This window comes from Balearica regulorum, chromosome 4, assembly GCF_011004875.1.
Source record: "Balearica regulorum gibbericeps isolate bBalReg1 chromosome 4, bBalReg1.pri, whole genome shotgun sequence".
Lineage (NCBI taxonomy): Eukaryota > Metazoa > Chordata > Aves > Gruiformes > Gruidae > Balearica > Balearica regulorum.
Window position 1 is genome coordinate 23,137,159 of NC_046187.1, and position 13,089 is coordinate 23,150,247.

General features: G+C 41.6%; 1 protein-coding gene across 1 annotated transcript in view; it reads right to left on the reverse strand.

The window, feature by feature from the left end:
* LOC104635117 (transmembrane protease serine 11E-like) overlaps positions 1–13,019 on the reverse strand; it is a 53,447-nt gene extending 40,428 nt beyond the window's left edge. The window contains exons 1-2 of the mRNA XM_075751417.1: positions 11,858–13,019; positions 10,291–10,386 (exon numbers count right to left, since the gene is read on the reverse strand). The gene's annotated coding sequence lies outside the window, so the exon portion shown is untranslated. The remainder of the gene's footprint in view (positions 1–10,290; positions 10,387–11,857) is intronic.
* Positions 13,020–13,089: the final 70 nt, after the last annotated feature.

Genomic DNA, 13,089 nt, shown 5'->3' on the forward strand with positions numbered 1-13,089 from the left:
AGGAGAGTTACTATATTGAAACTTCAGCTGGTTCTCAAGAAGCTACTTCCACACATATAAGGTAGCTGGCAAATCAGAGACCATCAACACATGGCAATAAACACAAGAGCAGAAGTGGGACAGGCATCAAAATTTCTGTCAGGTTCTTAGCTAAGCTTCAAGAAGGAACAGGATGAAAAACCAGAGGCCTGAAAACCTCAGCAGTCCACCCAGCAAGGTGGCAAGCAACCAAACATGCCTCCAAAGCAGCAGAGGACCATGCAGTGTGATAGTTTTAATCAGTCTGTATTTTCTGACAACTCTGCCAACATTTCTAAGCACCTGCAATCAGAACAAGCCTCATTCTTTCTCAAGAAAAAAAGGAAGTACCTCCTCTCAAATTTTTCTCCTTAAGATAGCTTGACACACAGGCAGAGATATCACACTGGAGAGGAGTTGGGGAAATCATACTAACTCCAGTAGGTCACAAACTGCACTGATCTAGACAAGACTGTACAGCATCTGGCCTTTCCCCAGACCATTGAAGAGGCTGCTTCAACCTATTGCAGTATTTGCAGCCACAGACTTGCCTTGTCTAGGATAGGGCTGGGATTCCCACCTGGATGTCAGAGTCTCAGAACAAGGTCAGCACGGAAACACCACCAACTATGTACACAGCCTAATAATATCATTCCTAGCATCATTCAGAAGATCTAGTGATGACCAAAGGATTACTATCATTCTCATTTTTAACTCTCGTACCCCTAAATGAACAGAGCCAATATGAATTCTCACTGTAACACTGGCTGTGTGAAAAAGGGGAAAAGAGCTTGCCTGCTCTTTTAAGTCCTTTCAGCCTTCTAGAGGGTGATTACAGAGCTGCAGCGTAACAGAATCACACTCTCTGGCTTTAAGTGACTGAACTGTTTAGACTGAGTTTTACCTCAAACATATTACTGGTATTAACAGCAGACACAGAAATAAATCACATCCAAAACTGGAAAACAAGTGACTGAATATAGGCATTTACAACATGAAATTGTAAAGTGCCTTTATCTAAAACACTAAATACTACTTCGTCTCCACATACTAGCAAGAGACATGACTTAACCATCTACAGACCAGGTTTAAGTTCCAGCACCTGGAAAACTATCAGACAATGCAAACGCTACAGGCATCTAGTGAAATTAAAAGTAATGCGTTTATAGTGAGTTTTTACACATTATACAATTACTACCTTACTACAGGATATGAATGTGACAAACAGCTTTGTAATATTTATGAAAAATACAAAGCAGTTGACTATCCGGCTTTAAATAACAGGCCAGTTCTGGGCTGACATCCCTCTTACTTGTAACTGGAAGGAATTTGTCTCCAGCTGTGGTAACACTGCAGAAGCCCTCACTTAGCATGTTGAAAAGCAATCAGTAAATGCATCATAAAAACAAGAATCTCCCAAGGACATAACCTCCTGCACAACTGGCATTGGCCACTAAGAGACAAGTTACCACATTGGTTAAACCTGGATCACTGTAAGGTACAACTGTTCTGGTCTACCCAACTTGCACTTAGATGACTGCATTACAAAGCTGTAGAGGAAAAGAGAAAGAACAAGCACAAGCATATCCTTACAGTATCTCCTGCAGCATTACTCCTGAAATGACCCGATCATGGGACTATATCTACTTGTAGTACAAAAGAAAAATGGCAATACTAGAAGTGAAGTAGCAAATCTGATTTTGGATCTGTACCAGACTGGCATCATACCCATCCTATTTGGTATGGGAAGGAAAAAATACCACAGCCTGGTTTTTTATGGGAAAAAGTCTTCCGCAATAACACTTCCTCTGTATTTACCCTCAATATTTCAATGCCACCACATGTTAATGAAAGGGAGATGATATTTCACCCCTACTGAGGAAAAGGATGGAGTTTGAACTCAGGTCTTCTAGACACCAGGGAACCCTCATGAGCGAGTCAATACCACTGACAATACCACAGTCAGTACCACTGACCAAAAGGCAGTTGGATTAAGATCCATACAAACCATGTCTCACTGCACACAGATGGTGTTTTGAGGAGACAGCAAAAATGCTGACCCTGGCTCTGTGAGCAGTGCTAGCCATCTGGACACACAAACAGCAGGAGCCAGGACAGGCATGGAGGTACTGTTTACCGGCTAAAGCCTCCGATCCAAGAATCAAGCAAAAGCCCCTAGTCTGTTAATCCTCTAATAGTGCCTAGCTTCTAATTCGGAAGAAAGCCAAGTCCTACTCTCCCATACGATAGCAGAAGGGGAAGCCATCACAATGCACCACTCCTTGCCAGCAGGTTCTCAAGAAGCCAGCATCTATGCACCCCAGGCTACCTGGCGCTGCCAAGCAGCCTGCCTGCACACTGTCTGCTGCCATCTGTAACAGGTCTTACCTGGTGAGATGGCCTCCCTAGCTGCATCTGTCTAGACATCTCTTGAGTAGCAAGCTCTGCAGAAATTTAAGAGATTCTTCAACTCAAAAAGACAAGTTTTACTAGAACCTAAATTAACTTTTTAAGCAGGAAAAGCAAAGTGCCTATGTAAAATGTAACAGAAATAGAACAGATTTACAGACAGGTGTCTCCTAAGAGACTTCTCCATTTTTGCAGGTTTGATTCTGGTCACTCTGGTGGGTTTCTGGATTGCAGCAAACCCTATACAATCCCTCCCCCAAGGAAATTGCTCTTTCCATCACAAGAGGTCTGGCCACCTGCTCCCCAATTCTATAGCATCTCCCCATCAGTGGCAGACTCCCAGGGCTCTGGTATCCCTTTTGCTACTTATCAATCAAGCAGAGATTATGTCCTAAGCATTAGGCTTCATGACCTTGTACTGTTCCTCTCTTTCTTTTGGGAAAACAAAACTTCATTTCATCTGCGTTGCCTTGATACTGCCCCTATTCGTGTACGCAATCTAACTCCATCCATGTAAGAGTTTTTAATTCACTGCCTAAAACAGACTATCCGGATGTGATGCGATCTGCTTGGTAACACAGGAACTGAAACCAGTACCTCTCACAGACAATCCCAGTAGCACTGTAAAATAGCTGAGTCACAAAACAGGGCCCACACACTCTCCCATAGAAAAAAGGCAGCTGAGAACCAAGGAGTCCCCAAAAACTAAGAATGTCTATTCCAAGGAGGAACAGTGGTCATCCAGCCTTTTAAGAAGGGACAACAACACTGATCATGAACCACATCTGAAGGTTCCTGGCTTCCTCAGTGTCACAGCCTTCTTGTCAGACTCAAGACTAGGGATAGTTACTTAAGTTGAACAAAATATCCTGCAGCCGCATCTCAAAATTATAGGCATTACAAGCACAATAATTGGAATTAAGTTGAAGTGAGTAGCTCAGATACTGTTTGGGTTTTTGTTGGTTTTTTTTCCCCCCTCAATGCTTTTGCCCCATAGAACAGCTTGAAAAAATAAAATCTGGTTTAAGTTTGCTTTAAGAAAAAATATAGAAGCCTTAAAACTGAAGTAATCTAGCATTGTCAGAATGACCTTGAGGAAAAAAAAAAACCCACCACAAACTTTTTTGTTCCCAAAGCAAAGTTATTTTTGCTGTTCTTTGGATTGTAAAGTTTTTATCTGATATATCCACATTTGAAGCAACTATAATACCCAAGGAAGCCATAATTAAGATAATTAACCTATCATATAGATGTAATTAATATTTCTACTTCAATACTCTGAGGAAGAACTAACATGTTGTTACATGATACAAATTCAAAGAGAACTTCAAAAGTAGTAGTTAGTAGGCTATAAAATAAAATAGGAGGTAATTAAAACAGTTTAAGTTGTTGCAGAGATTACTATCACAGAAGAATATACTTGGTTTGGTTGGGATGGAGTTAATTTTCTTTGTGTTTTGGATTTGTGACCAAAACGGTGTTGACAACACATCAATATTTTAGCTATTGCTGAACAGTGCTTGCATAGCAACAAGGCTTTCTCTGTTTCTCACTCTACTCTTCCCCTCCCTGCCAGCAAGTAGGTTAACGTTAGGCAAAAGATTAAGAGCCATCACAGAAAGGACAGCTGACCCAAATTGATCAAAGGGATATTCCACACCACATAACATCACGTGTGGAAAAAACCACTGGGAGTTAGTATTTTCCAAAGCAGTCATTGCTCAGAGACTGCCTGAGCATCCTACCGCTTGTGGAAGGTGATGAGTTATTGCCTTTGCATCATTTATTGTCCTCCCCACCACTACCTTGACCCACCAGGTTTTGCTCTTCTGATTTTCTCCCTCATCCCACTGGGTGGGCCTGAGCCATCAGCTGGTGGGTGATTAGTTGGCAAGGGTTAAGTCTCCTTAGAGTCACACAAGGCATATAGTTACCCCTAACAAACCAAGAAAATGGGAGTCATGCAGGTCAGATTAAAGAAAGTATAGGAGACTTAGGGCACCAGAAGCAAAAACTACAAGTGAATTGAAAAAGTATTGTACTATCTAGTGATTTCAAGAGCAGAGAACAAAAAGAGCATGCAGTTTTACCATTACATCAGAAGCTAGCTAGCTGAATGGTTTCTAAACTACCAGGACAAGGTTAAAGCAGATAAAGTCAGTGCAGTGACAGTACATATTTCTGCATCTGCTTTCTCTTTAGGAGATGTGGAACAGAACGTCCTCAGGCTTCTGTTAACTGTTTTCAGGGAAACACAAGGTACTTCTGAAAAAAAGGAGCCAACACTCAAAGTACCAAAACCCACAAATATGCCTGTTTGGGTCCCACAGTCCATGCTGAAGAGTCCAAGACCTGCAAAAATGTCAGAAACAAGCAGACAAGTGGAGCTTGTGACCCAACAGTGCTGACAAACTCAAAAAACCCCTGCAGATTAAATTAGACCTATGTATTATGACTCATCTGAATAATTGCCCAGCAAGCTGTGCCTGAAAAAAGTATCTCAGCATGCAAGAATTTCTGCACCTGGGTCAGAGAAGGTGAGCTGTACTTAGTTGCCTTGCTCTACAGCAGAACTTGTCAGTGCCTTGCAGAGAAAGCCAGGTGGCAGAGGAAGAGCAGAAAGGAGACAGAACAAATGACAGTTCACAGTACAGCTGCAATGAGCTGAAGCAGATTAGTCCAACAACCAACAGATAGAGAACAAGGTTGAGAAGAAAACCCAAAAGATAAGCAATTTCTCATATGCATCAACACAGAGCTGTATGAAGAATTTTGATGATTTTCCCAGAAAAATCTGAGAGGCTAAGTCAAGTTTTTAAGCTTTTCTGGAGTGAACCACCATTGCCTGCATCTCAAATCTCTTCTATTCCATTTCATTACCTGCTCCCACAATAACTCCTCTCTATGACAAACACTATGAAGGCACAGGAGTTGCCTAAGGCCCCTCCTGCTGCCTCTGACACGTGCTGTGTCCCTGAAAACCACTTCTTTTCAGCAAAGCTTATCAAGCCTCACAGGAAGCCTTGCCACACAGCTGGCGCCATGGCTTTCAGCAGCAGGACTCGGTCATTAAGAGTTAGCTCACGTACATTATCCAGCCAAAGCACTGTACCATAAACACACACCGGACAACGAGAGGGGGTCATCCACATTGTATTCTGGTTTACAATGTTGGGGTTGGTGGGGTTTTTTTGGGGGGCAGGAGGGGGGGAGTGGAGGGCACATGCGTAATTGAGGGAAACTTAAAGGCCCCAAATGTGCAGAAGCCCTTCAGTACATAATTTAAAATATTATTAGTTTGAATTATTCTAGAGGGACACACGCACAGAAGTGCAGTATCAAATCAGAGACATTTCTTGAATCCAATTCATGGACAATTTCCTCAGAAAGATGAACAATTTCTTTGAGCTTCAATTTTTTCACTGCTATACTGAAACCTACTACATGAGATCAAGGCGTCAAACACATCCAATCCAATCCCGATTCTGATTACTGATTTACAGTCTAGTGTTTTACTTCCACCATTCCACCTTTTGCCTCATCTTCTGTAGACAAGATGCTTCCTGGTAGTTTCATTCCTTTAACATTTATAGTGAGGCAAAGCACTAGAGTAGGAATCCTACTTCTAAAACTCAAAGGCAACAGAATACCCACCCTTATGGTATCTGAGAACTTAATTGTCTAACCTGTTCTTCCAAGCTTCAGTTACAGATATTCTAAAGCTTCTGTAAATAGACAATCAGGAGCACTTAAACTGTAGTTGATCATGCCTGTGGTGGAGGAGGAATCAGAAGACCCACCAATACCCTTTCAGCCCCAGCTTCTATTATAGCTCTACTGTTTATCTATGAAACCTCAGAGTTTTGCTATATGACTCATGATTCTAAGCATCCAATGAGGGCAACACAGATAACCATTTGATGAACAGACTTACACAGAAAAAGACAAAACAAAACTTAAAATAATTGAAACAGGACACAATGAGCAAGTTTAAACTCCAGTCCTATGAAGTACAAGTATTCCAGCGGCCCTACAAACAGAAGAGCATTGTGGTTTAAAAATAGGGTGTGATACCAGATAACAGCGGTGATTCACCTGGAAGACAAGGAGAGTACAAAAGCAAGAGACAAGCTAAAACCTGCACTGTAATGACAACACACAGAGTCACAGCCTTAACAGCTCCTTTGGTGCTGGAACAAGAGGTTAAGAACAGGGCAACTTGGCTTTCATGGGAACAAATCATAGGAAAAACTATATCCATCACAGAAGCAAAAGCCACCACAAACACAAATGGCTATTACCAGCTTATCAACCGATACTGATGCACACTGCAGCCATCCACAATCAAATACAGTAAGTAACTTTTAAAATCAGCACAGCTTTTGTAATTTGAACCAAGACATTTATTCAGAACAAAGAGTCTGACCATAAAGACTGCAGATGCCCAGAGGGAACAATATTTGGAGCAAAGGAATTTCCTGCCACAGTAGAACAGGCATATGTCTCAAATTGACCATTATCCACATGCTTATATGTGCAGAATGAGACAGTAACTCATTATGCAATTGCTAATGTATCTGCACATTGCCTCTTTTTTTATGAATGACGTTAACATTTGGTCCCATTCTGCTGGGGTTCATGTTTTTGGGGTCAAGAGATGGATGGATACATAATATCTACCTAAAAACACAGACATGCACACTAAACAAACATTTCTACAATTATGAGACGGATTGCTTTTTTTATTAGCTGTTTCCTGTCCTTCAATTTCCCTCAGATATTGCTTCTAATAGTCTAAATCTCTGAGCAGCTACTACTTTGAACCTGGTTTCTTAAAGAAAGACCATTAATGCAGATAGTGTCTGCCAACAAACTCAACAGACTCTGAAATTTTAAGAACTTGAAGGGCGGAGAGGCGGGGAGCAAGTAGGGTAGGAAGACAGGCTACTGCCCCTATTGAAAGACATTTATGCTCACACCTTCTTAGACACCAGAAACTCCACTAAAGACAGATGGGTAACTCAATTTTCCTTTGGTTAGGCTTCCCAAAGAACTACTTAGTAACAGAACCCCCCTCTACAAACTCAAATGCAAGCTTCCTTCTTTCTCTAAAGATGACTTCCCAGTAACACTACCCCAAGGATTATATTCAGACCTCTAACCTTGAACAGCTCTGCACAGCCAGAAACCAAGCAGGAGATGTTCGGAACTGTCAGCATGCTGAAGGCCTCGCTGTACTTGGCTCCAACAGCAAGAGCTGGAAAAGGTGACCTTTACAGTCTGGTACCTAAGCAGCACAGAGTGCTGCCCCTCTTGCAATTCTTGTTTGAAAGTCTGCACAATCAGAAAAGAAAGCCCTCTTCATTTCTTCCTCAGACAGGACAGAACAGAGGGAAATAAACTGGTATGAGACAGGGAAACTTGACATGTGTTCTCTCCATGATGTTATTGAAAGCTATCTGTCCATCACATACAGCTTTAAACTATGCTGCTGCCAATGGGTGAATACTTACTGTTTGCAGAGCACTGGACACTATTTTTGTGACCAAAAAAATTCCTTGGTTTGCATCAGTGTGGTATTCATCTATTTCAGGACAAGTTAAGGTAGGGCTATCTAGCTAATGATAGGGTCTATCACAGTACCATGTAGACACCTAGTCTTGTCAAGCCTGTTCTTTAAACCCCTGTCTAATTGGGCTAGACAGTTTGTACCACACAGTAATTGTTCATATGCTTCCAGTGAGAATGCAACTAAGAAGAGAGCTGTACTTTTCAGCAACTATAAATCACGGCAGACAGAGGGGAGTGAGTAGAGAATACCAAATATATTCCTCACTCCTTCAGTGCAGCATATCATATAAGCTGAGCTGCTAGTTTAGGGCTTAGTGGCAATAAAGAGTTAACTGTAACACCATTCAGCAAGGACCATAAGGCCATGCTTAACTTCAAGTATTTGGATCTGGTTAGGACCTCGTGGCTTCTGTAAGGCTCAGGTAGGAACTCTCATAGTTCTGTAAATGCTCAGCCAGCTGAACTCAGGCCAAGCAAATAGAAGTGTCAAAGACAGATCTGAGAAATACATCTTAGGGATGACCTTAATTGCAACCTTACACCCTCTCCTTGTTTCCAGCAAAACAGACACAGTATAAGGAGCAAAAATTTTCCACTTAAAATATCACCTGGAACAAACACTGCCCTCTCCAGACAAGGTCTAGCTAGGCCAAGCTGCATTTTCATGCCAGTGATCTAGAGTGAATCCTGTATTTCCTTTCCTCTAGCCATAACTGCTGTAGACCACTTTCCTGCAGCAAAGAAAATAAAATAGTTCACATTGGTCTGGGATCAAAATATGCACCAAATGCAAGATACTGCCACCTCCTGATTCAGTGAGGGACTGACCTAGAAAACCCACAAAGCCGTATCAAGTCGCAGCTGGACTGAGTGCATCTAAACACTACTTCACTGCTTCCAAAAGGGAACTTTAGTCTTTTCTCTGTGTTCATCCTGCCTCTTGGAAAGCCATTTCAACTCACATTCTGGAAAGTTATCTTGGAAAGAAAAATGAAACTGTTCTCTTTTAGATTAACAATTTAAATCAAGTCAGTGATGACTATGAGAACTTGGGGCAGCACAACTGAAAGCAAGGAACAGGAGAGAGAGAAGAGAGGGTCAACACATCCTGCAGCAAAAATACACTGACTGCCTCAGCTATATCATCTAACTCTACTCTAGGGGATTTGAAAAGACAAGCACTGGAAAAATAGTCTACTCTCTAAAGTGGAAGTGCTCAAACAAGGGAAGATTGCAGCAATGATTGTGAAATGCAGATTCTTCAGGTCTCTCCGCAGAACCAGAATCAATGGGACCAACCAACAAACTCAGCTTTGTCCTAACTTCTTTATCACTGAAGTGACTGTTCAACTCTCTAGGGTCAGTCTGCCCTTGCAACAAGCACTTCCAAAATAATTTCTCAGGTTTTATTTATTTATTCAGAAAAATCTCACCCTCCTTGAAATCCAGTACAAACAAACAGATATCACCCTTAACACTATAAGCATGAGAATCACATTACCTAAGGGGAAGAGAAAGAAGTCTGAGGGAAAGGAAATAGGCAATGAACACAAACAGTAAACGACGGGAAAAAGCAGCCAAACCTCTATCTTCTGGGAGACAGGGGAAAAACTTGTTGACTTCCAAGAACTTAAGTTTCCCTCTTTTTTTTTTTCCCCTCCTCCATCTTACTAACTAATTAAAAATATATTTTTGAGTAATAACTATAGGGAGTTTCCTGTTTACATAGCAGTAACTCTGTGAGCCAATAAACTCAGTGGCCTGAAGTACTTCACTTTGGCACACACTCAGTCCAGAATACAGTAATTACCTTGTAAACAGGAAGCACACTACTGCCAATGTATGGACATGCAGGAACAAAAGGCACACAGAAGTTGTACTTCTGCACTAGCACCTCCTGCAGATTACTTGAAGTGCAAATCAGAAATTAAATCAAATACTAATAATATTTTATGGCTATCTATGCCAACAAGCGTTTGCCAGCTTTCTCTGCAGCTTTCTTTAAAAAAAAATAAAAATCACAATTTATTTTTTTTAATTGTAAACACCTTCCATGGGCTGACATAACCAAAATACTTTCAGGCATTGCAGGGTAGCTTTAGAAAGGCTTTTAGGCATAAGCAGATTAGAGGAAGATAGAGGAAATTTTTGTTATTACCTACACCTTACTGTTGCAGGGCTGTAAGCAGATGACAAGGGTTAATGCGCATACGTTTTGAAAGGTATCAGACTTTATGGGAACCACATACATTGTAACACCAGCCGAATGTATGAGTGTAGAGATTTACATACCAGGATGCAGCTACATGAATGGCTCCCCACTCGCTTGCATCATAAAAGTTTGCCTTTTGGTAAGAGCAGGAGCAGTAACAAGTCTTATCCTTAAATCTGCAAGACGAATTCTGAATCAGTGGATCTTGCGTTTTAATCTAACTCAGATAAGCTAAGTGACTTTACAAAAGTGAGATTCCCACCTCATCTCAGTTCTCCACAGTTCCAAGTTATACAGGCTGCAACAGGCCTACAGAGAAATAATTTTCAAAAATATACCTCTTGAGTAGTGGGCAACCATCCCCACTCAGTCCCATGATAGACAGCAGAAGGCCTGGACATAAAAGCAGGCACAAATCTTGTCTCTAATGTAGGACACAATTAGTCACCCTAGTCATTCCTCGACAGTGGCCCATCTCTAACACGTCTTCAGAGAATGCCCATCAGCATTCACTTGCACAAAAAACATGGACAAATGGGCCAACATTAAGAGTTATAAACACCATTTTAAAGGGAGAACTTCCAAGCAACTATTGTAACCTGGTTCTGAAAGGCGTTCTGCAGACACCAAGGGAATTCTTCAACATTCCTTTTAAAATAGGTTTGGGCAAAGCAATTATCTGTCCCTTAAAATAAAACTATATGTATCAAATCTTTGGCACAGCAAGAACTAAAAAGAAACCATTATCAAGCTTAGCACCCTTTTTTCCTCCCCCTCCTTTCCATTGGGATTTGCTATATTGTAGTCTACATGGGAAGTCAGTTACCAGCTGCTTTGCTGCACTTAAGGAGTTTCTCTTACCGTATAATTTTTGAACAAGGGCCCATCAATAACAGAACAGAAGAATGGTTAAGGTTGGAAGGGACCTCTGGAGATGGGTTAGTCTAGTTAGAGCCAGTACGTCCTTGAGAAAAAGGATCAGCAGCTACCCTCACTTGCAGACTTCCCCCAATCCCAAAACATACTACAGTAAAGGTGCTAGACTCATGCTACCAATATTTTAATTTTGTGCCACACGAAAGGCATGAAACCCAAAGAGCAATGCTTGGCTTTAAAGCACAGCCTTCTCCAATGCTGTCTTGGTGCACCCGCAGATTCAAAGAGAAGTACAGAAACTGCCATAAACTGCAGCTCTGTTTAAGCGCCCTCCCGTTTAACTCATGTTAATGACACCATCTAGTGAATTACAAGCAGATAGACAACTTTTTTTTTATTGGTAACAGAACACCCAGTAAAGTAATACCACAGAGTAATTTTTAGTAAAATTAAAGAATGCAAGTAGTGCTTATAAATAACGCAAGCTAAATAAACTTGTGGTGTGCATGCCAGTTGCTGAAAGGACACTCCACAAGCAGCTTACCCAATTGATGGAATAGGAACACAGACACACAAGAATCGCTTCAGTCTTTGACTACAGAATCAAGAAGTTAAGTGCCAGTAAAACTACTAGTGTCAAGTTCTGCATATTTAACAAACTAAAACTCCAAAGACTTGTGGGACAAGCAAATGTTGAATCAATTGTAGCACTGCAGCAATAACAAGCTTTAATCAGATCAAGAAGAAAATACAAAGTTGAGGAACAGGTACCTTTATCGCTTTCTGTAAGCTTCACAATCATGTTATCACTTTCATCTCTTCACATAATTCAAATTTCTATCATCTCTCTGCAGAAATATTTCAGTTCTTCAGGGGATGCTTTTATCCTCTTTTCAGGCTTTGCTTTCACAGTTTTGAAGCAAGATGGACAACACTGCCCAGCGCTATAGAGTGCCTTTTGCACTCCAGCCTTCATCACTGGAAAGGAAAGGTGCTTCCTCAAGCTAACTAATAGCTACTGTGCTCACCAGACATTTTTACTCATCCTTCCACTCTGTGAGTGCAGGCAAACACACTGAATATCGTGAGTGAAGCATCCTGGAACTGCATTGTTTTGGAGGGCGAAATTCAAGGCATTGAGTTGACTAGCTGCATACATCAGACTACTCTATTAATACGTGCAGCCTCAAAACTAGAATTACTGTTTAGTCTACAGCACCAATCACCTCACTATGCGTCTACTGCAGTTAGAGGAGGGGGGAGGGAGGGTCAGGGAAAGCAGGTAGAGCTTTTTTAACAGTAGCATGCCAGCTGACAGGAGTTAAAATACCATAGCTGACAAAACAAGCTCTTACTTGATAATTGCAAATTACACATAGCCTTAATAGAAGGCCACTCAAGTGGCCAGGCCTCTTCACAAGCTGCCTGAAAGGGTAACTAAGACAAAGCAGTAAGTTTTCACCTAAGGCATGTATCTTTCCTGCCATAACCTAATTCCAAATTTCTTTCAAAAATTACTTGGATTGATAAAGCACACTTATTTCACATTTGACCAAATATATTACAAAACAAGCTGAACATCACCAGGACAAAGAAAAAACAATTTTGCTTGAGAAAAAAAACCCAACAGCTAAAAAAACCCCAGGGAACAGCAATACATAAACACTGGGGAAGGCCATGGTTACTTTGCCCCACTCAAGACCCGCAGCAAGAGCTCAAACACCTCACACAGCTCTATCAACAGGACAGGAACACCCAGAGACAGGGGCTTCCCCTCAGCTTCACTTAGGAGGGCAGAAACCTCTTTCCTTCCCTACAGTTCTTTCCCCAGAAGAGGGAAGAGTTCAGGGCCGCATGTTGAGACAGAGCCACCACACAGTAACACCAAACCCCAACAGCACACACCCCAACACACAAAAACGGCGGGCTTCTCCCCGACAGAACGCATGCGCAGGGAGGGCACCGCGCAAGACAATTTGACATGCGCTCCCTCGCCCCGCCCC